Source organism: Lissotriton helveticus, chromosome 4_1 (genome assembly GCF_964261635.1).
Source record: "Lissotriton helveticus chromosome 4_1, aLisHel1.1, whole genome shotgun sequence".
Lineage (NCBI taxonomy): Eukaryota > Metazoa > Chordata > Amphibia > Caudata > Salamandridae > Lissotriton > Lissotriton helveticus.
In genome coordinates this window covers 970393398-970400897 of record NC_136063.1, presented here as the reverse complement: position 1 = coordinate 970400897, position 7500 = coordinate 970393398, and positions in this window count along the sequence as shown.

Here is a 7500-nt window from a genome sequence, read left to right as displayed (position 1 = left end):
GCCTGCAAGGTACCGACGGACCCCTGTCCTGGGCCCTGGGTGGAGCGGCAGCCCGGGGGACCGGGCCCAGGGCCGGAGCGCCCGACCCGGGGCCCCGACCGGGCCCCTGGACCCAGCCGGGGCTCCCAGGCCCGGAGGCACAGGGGAAGCCTCCCCGGGCCCGCCGGACCCCGTCCCGGGCACCCTGCCCCGCGGCAGGACCCAGGACGGAGCCCGGGGTGGGGAGGCCACCCTCCCCGGGGCCCTCAGGGGCCCCGGATGGAGCTCCTGAACACAGACAAGCAAGGGGAGGCTCCCCGGGCACATCGGAACCCCTTCCCGGGCCCTTGGCAGTGCGGCAGGCTGAGAGACAGGGCCCAGGGCCGGAGCACCCGACCCGGGGCCCGGCCGGGCCCCTGGACGCAGTCGGGGCTCCCAAGCCCGGAGGTGCATGGGACGCCTCCCCGGTCCCTCCGGACCCCGTCCCGGGCACCCTGCCACGCAGCAGGACCAAGGACAGAGCCCGGGGTGGGGAGGCCGCCCTCCCCGGGCCCTCAGGGGCCCTAGCCACTGCTCCTGAACCCAGCCAAGCAAGGGGAGGCTCCCCGGGCACATCGGAACCCCTTCCCGGGCCCTTGGCAGTGCGGCAGGCTGGGAGACAGGGCCCAGGGCCGGAGCACCCGACCCGGGGCCCGCCCGGGCCCCTGGACCCTGCCGGGGCTCCCAAGACCGGAGGTGCATGGGACGCCTCCCCGGTCCCTCCGGACCCCGTCCCGGGCACCCTGCCACGCAGCAGGACCAAGGACAGAGCCCGGGGTGGGGAGGCTGCCCTCCCCGGGCCCTCAGGGGCCCTAGCCACTGCTCCTGAACCCAGCCAAGCAAGGGGAGGCTCCCCGGGCACATCGGAACCCCTTCCCGGGCCCTTGGCAGTAAGGCAGGCTGGGAGACAGGGCCCAGGGCCGGAGCACCCGACCCGGGGCCCGCCCGGGCCCCTGGACCCAGCCGGGGCTCCCAAGCCCGGAGGTGCATGGGACGCCTCCCCGGTCCCTCCGGACCCTGTCCCGGGCACCCTGCCACGCAGCAGGACCAAGGACAGAGCCCGGGGTGGGGAGGCCGCCCTCCCCGGGCCCTCAGGGGCCCTAGCCACTGCTCCTGAACCCAGCCAAGCAAGGGGAGGCTCCCCGGGAACAACGGAACCCATTCCTAGGCCCTTGGCAGTGCGGTAGGCTGGGAGACAGGGACCAGGGCCGGAGCACCCGACCCGGGGCCCGCCCGGGCCCCTGGACCCAGCCGGGGCTCCCAAGCCCGGAGGTGCATGGGACGCCTCCCCGGTCCCTCCGGACCCCGTCCCGGGCACCCTGCCACGCAGCAGGACCAAGGACAGAGCCCGGGATGGGGAGGCCGCCCTCCCCGGGCCCTCAGGGGCCCTAGCCACTGCTCCTGAACCCAGCCAAGCAAGGGGAGGCTCCCCAGGAACAACGGAACCCATTCCTAGGCCCTTGGCAGTGCGGTAGGCTGGGAGACAGGGACCAGGGCCGGAGCACCCGACCCGGGGCCCGCCCGGGCCCCTGGACCCAGCCGGGGCTCCCAAGCCCGGAGGCGCATGGGACGCCTCCCCGGACCCATGGAGCCCGTCCTGGGCATTGAGCCATGCCGTTGGCCTGGAGATGGGTGCCCCGGACGCCCGGGGGAGGTCTGTCCGGGACACATGGAGCCCGTCCTGGGCATTGAACCATGCCGTTGGCCTGGAGAAGGGAGCCCCAGACGCCCGGGGGGAGGACTGCCCGGTACCCGTGGAGCCCTTCCCGGGTACTTTGCAACGCCGTTGGCCTCCTGGAGATGGGTGCCCCGAACGCCCAGGGGGCGGGCTGCCCGGGACCCGTGGAGCCCATCCTGGGCACTCTGACCTGCTGTTGGCCCCGGGGAGGGACCCCAGACGACCGGGACCCGTGGAGCCCATCCTTGGCACTCTGACAAGCCGTTGGCCCGGGGAAGGGAGCCCCAGATGACCGGGACCTGTGGAGCCCGTCCTGGGCACTCCTGTATGCCGTTGGCCCGGGGAAGGGAGCCCCGGACGTCCGGGACCCGTGGAGCCCGTCCTGGGCACTCCTGTATGCCGTTGGCCCGGGGAAGGGAGCCCCGGACGTCCGGGACCCGTGGAGCCCGTCCTGGGCACTCTGAAATGCTTTGGCCCGGGGAAGGGAGCCCCGGACACCCGGGGGGAGGACTGCCCGGGACCCGTGGAACTCGTCCTGGGCACTCTGACATGCCGCTGGCCCGGGGAAGGGTGCCCCGGATGCCCGGGGCCCGTGGAGCCCGTCCTGGGCACTCTGACAAGCCGTTGGCCCGGGGAAGGGAGACCTGGACGCCCGGAACCCGTGGAGCCCGTCCTGGGCACTCTGAAATGCTTTGGCCCGGGGAAGGGAGCCCCGGACGCCCGGGGAGGACTGCCCGGGACCCGTGGACTTGGTCCTGGGCACTCTGACATGCCGCTGGCCCGGGGAAGGGTGCCCCGGATGACCGGGGCCCGTGGAGCCCGTCCTGGGCACTCTGACATGCCGCTGGCCCGGGGAAGGGAGCCCCGGACGCCCGGGGCCCGTGGAGCCCGTCCCGGGCACTCTGCCATGCCGTTGGCCCGGAGAATGGAGCCCCCAGACGCCCGGGGGAGGTGTTGCCCAGGCATATCTCATCTGGTCCCCCGGGCAGAGAACCACCAGCCCTGGAGAGGTGTCCGGGTGTACCCTGCCCCTAGTAATCCGGAGGGAAATTACCCCCCTTTCTTGCAATCCGTGCACGCGAGGTGACAGAGGGGACCCAAGGCGTAAAAGAACCCGACCTCATGGAGCCCTAGCTGGGATCCAGGAGCCGAATGGCACCTCATCGGGACTTCCAGGGAAGCCCGGCCATCTGGTCGCCCCATTGGAAAGCATCGCGGGCGGCCAGAGGGCCGGGATCGAAAGGACTCCCAGCTCCCCATCCATCCCAAGCCTTCGCGGTAGGGTTCCTGACTGCCTGCCCACGCAAGGCAGGGCTCTTGGACCCCGGCTGGGCCTCAGGCACAGGTTGGACCACCGGAGCTCTAGGGCCCGGACGACTTGGGGGAGGAATGCCCGGGAGCCGTGGAGCCCGTCCTGGGTACTTTGACATGCCGTCGGCCTGGAGGTGGGTGCCCCGGACGCCCGGGGGAAGCTGCCCGGGACCCATGGAGCCCGTCCTGGGTACTTTGACATTCCGTCGGCCTGGAGGTGGGAGCCCCGGACGCCCAGGGGGAGGTCTGCCCGGGACCCATGGAGCCCGTCCTGGGTACTTTGCCAATGCCGTTGGCCTCGTGGAGATGGGTGCCCCGGACGCCCGGGGGAGGTCTACCCGGGACCCATGGAGCCCTTCCCGGGTACTTTGCCAATGCCGTTGGCCTCGTGGAGATGGGTGCCCCGGACGCCCGGGGGAGGTCTACCCGGGACCCATGGAGCCCGTCCTGGGTACTTTGCCAATGCCGTTGGCCTCCTGGAGATGGGTGTCCCGGACGCCCGGGGGAGGACTGTCCCGGACTCATGGAGCCCGTCCTGGGCACTTTGACATGCCGTCGGCCTGGCGGTGGGAGCCCCGGACGCCCGGGGGAGGGCTGCACGGGACCCATGGAGCCTGACCCGGGCACTCTGTCATGCCGTCAGCCTGGATGGAGCTTCCGGGGGACGAATGCCCGGGACGCATGGAGCCCGTCCTGGGCACTTTTCCGTGCCTTCGGCCTGGAGCCCCCAGACACCCAGGGGAGGACCACCGTGAAAACCATGGAGCCCGACCCGGGCACTCTGCCATACCGTCAGCCTAGATGGAGCCCCGGACGCCCAGGGGACGAATGCCCGGGACGCATGGAGCCCGTCCTGGGCACTTTTCCATGCCGTCAGCCTGGATGGAGCCCCGGACGCCCGGGGGACGACTACCCAGGAGCCATGGAGCCCGTCCTGGGCAATTTGACATGCAGTTGGCCTGGAGGAAGGAAGCCCCGGGTGGCCTAGGGAGGTGTTGCCCAGGCATAGCCCATCTGGTCCCCATGGCAGAGAACCACCAGCCTCGGAGGGGTGTCCGGGCGTACCCTTCTCCCTAGTAATCCGGAGGAAAATTACCCCCTTTTCTTGTAATCTGTGCACGCGAGGTGACAGAGGGGACCCAAGGCGCGAATGTACCCGACCTCCTGGAGCCCTCGCTGGGATCCGGGCAGCGAATGGCACCTCATCGGGACTTCCAGGGAAGTTCGGCCATCTGGTCGCCCCATAGGAAAGCGTTGCGGGCGACCAGATGCCCGGGGGGGGTCCGGGCGACCAGATGGCCGAGGGAATCTGGGCGATCAGATGGCTGGACACGGAAGTGAAGCCGCCTGGACTCTCCCGACCCTGTCCCCGTCCCCGTGCCCGTGCCCGGGACGCATGGAGCCCGTCCTGGGCACTTTTCCATGCCTTCGGCCTGGAGCCCCCAGACACCCAGGGGAGGACCACCGTGAAAGCCATGGAGCCCGACCCGGGCACTCTGCCATACCGTCAGCCTGGATGGAGCCCCGGACGCCCAGGGGACGAATGCCCGGGACGCATGGAGCCCGTCCTGGGCACTTTTCCATGCCTTCGGCCTGGAGCGCCCCGACACCCAGGGGAGGACCACCCTGAAAACCATGGAGCCCGTCCCGGGCACTCTGCCATGCTGTCAGCCTGGATGGAGCCCCGGACGCCCGGGGGACGAAGGCCCGGGACGCATGGAGCCCGTCCCAGGCACTCTGCCATGCCGTCGGCCTGGATGGAGCCCCGGACGCCCGGGGGACGACTGCCCAAGAGCCATGGAGCCCATCCCGGGCACTCTGCCATGCCGTCCCGACAAATTCGTACGGACTCCTAACCTTCCGACACGGATCGGAATCGAGCCCTTTCTGACCCAGCAGATTTCAGGTTGATTTGCTATATACTTTACGTACGATTTTATGGGGGCCGATTCCGATCCGGTACGTAAAAGCACATCCGACCGACATGTCGGACAACCACGTACACCCAGGGGATAGGACTGCCCGGGTCACATGGACCCCGTCCTGGGCACTCTGATCTGCCGCCGGCGCCGGGGATCGAACCGTGATCACCAGATGGGGATATCCCAAAAATCTGGCATGGATACGGCCCGCCAGGACAGGTTTGGGCACCCCTGTTGTACGGACTCCCAAGCCCGACAGATTCCTACGGACCTTCTGACACGGATCGGAATCGAACCCAGCAGATTTCGCGTTGACTGCCTCTATATCAGGGGTGCCCAAACCTGTCCTGGCGGGCCATATCCATGCCAGATTTTTGGGATATCCCCATCTGGGGATCACGGTTCGATCCCCGGCACCGGCGGCAGATTAGCCCAGCACCAGGTGACTCTGGGAAATAGCTGGCGACGCGGCTAGGGCGGCTGACTCCGGAATCTGGAGATTTTTTATTTAAGGTTTTTGTAGAGCGCGTAGTAACCCTCGAGCATCCCAGAGATCAGGGTTCGATCCCCGGCACCGGCCGCAGATTAGCCCAGCACCACGTGACTCAGGGAAATAGCTGGCGCCGCGGCTAGGGAGGCTGACTCCGGAATCTGGAGATCACGGTTCGATCCCCGGCACCGGCGGCAGATTAGCCCAGCACCAGGTGACTCTGGGAAATAGCTGGCGCCGCGGCTAGGGCGGCTGACTCCGTAATCTGGAGATTTTTTTAATTTAAGGTTTTTGTAGAGCGCGTAGTAACCCTCGAGCATCCCAGAGATCAGGGTTCGATCCCCGGCACCGGCCGCAGATTAGCCCAGCACCATGTGACTCTGGGCAATAGCTTGCTTAATCTTCCCGACGGCCCCTAGAGCCTAGAGACCCTTACGGGTGATTGTGCGCCTTACAAATGTGGATTATTATTATTATTATTATTTGGGCCGATTCCGATCCGGTTCGTAAAAGCACATCTGCCCGAATCTGTCGGACAACCACGTACGCCCGGGAGAGGACTGCCCGGGACCCGTGGAGCCCGTCCTGGTCACTCTGACCTGCCATCGGCCTGGAGAAGGGAGCGCCGGACCCCCGGGGGGAGGACTGCCCGGGACCCGTGGAGCCCGTCCTGGGCACTCTGACCTGCCGTCGGCCCGGGGAAGGGAGCCCCGGACGCCCGGGGGGAGGACTGCCCGGGACCCATGGAGCCCGTCCTGGGCACTCTGACCTGCCGACGGCCCGGGGAAGGGAGCCCCGGACGCCCGGGGGAGGACTGCCCGGGACCCGTGGAACTCGTCCTGGGCACTCTGACATGCCGCTGACCCGGGGAAGGGAACCCCGGACGCCCGGGAACCGTGGAGCCCGTCCTGGGCACTCTGACAAGCCGTCGGACCGGGGAAGGGAGCCCCGGACGCCCGGGACCCGTGGAGCCTGTCCTGGGAACTCCGGCATGCCGTTGGCCCGGGGGAGGGAGTCCCAGATACCCGGGACCCGTGGAGCCCGTCATGGGCACTCTGACAAGCCGGTGTCCCGGGGAAGGGAGCCCCGGACGCCCGGGACTCGTGGAGCCCGTCCTGGGCACTCTGGCATGCCGTTGGCCTGGGGAAGGGAGCCCCGGACGCCCGGGGCCCGTGGAGCCCATCCTGGGCACTTTGACATGCCGTTGGCCTGGGGAAGGGAGCCCCGGACGCCCGGGGGGAGGACTGCCAGGGACCCGTGGAGCCCGTCCTGGGCACTTTGACCTGCCGTTGGCCTGGAGATGGAAGCCCCGGATGCCTGGGGGAGGACTGCCCGGGACCCATGGAGCCCGTCCCGGGTACTTTGCCATGCTGTTGGCCTCCTGGAGATGGGTGCCCCGGACGCCCGGGGGAGGACTGCCCGGGACGTATGGAGCCCGTCCCGGGCACTTTTGCATGCCGTCGGCAGGGATGGAGCCCCGGACGCCCGGGGGACGACTGCCCAAGAGCCATGGAGCCCGTCCTGGGCAATTTGACAAGCCGTTGGCCTGGAGGAAGGAAGCCCGGGTGGCCTAGGGAGGTGTTACCCAGGCATAGCCCATCTGGTCCCCCTAGCAGAGAACCACCAGCCTTGGAGGGGTGTCCGGGCGTACCCTGTCCCTAGTAATCCGGAGGGAAATTACCTGACTTTCTTGCAATCTGTGCACACGAGGTGACAGAGGGGACCCAAGGCGCGAAAGTACCCGACCTCCTGGAGCCCTCGCTGGGATCCGGGAGGCGAATGGCACCTCATCATGACTTCCAGGGCGACCAGATGGCCGAGGCGAGAGGGGCGACCAGATGGCCGGGACCAAAATGACGCCAATCTGCCTGCCCCGGAGCTGCAGGGCTCTGGGGCTGCAGGGTTCCGGGGGCTGCAGAGCTGCAGGTCTCTGGGGCTGCAGGGCTCCGGGGCTTCAGGCCTCCCCGGGCCCTGATGGACCCTCCGTCCCGGGCGCCTCCGACCCCCGGCCGGCTTGCAGGACGGAGGGGGGATTCCCGCACCACTGGGCCCTGCCGGACGGGGCTCAAGCCCCGGGCCCG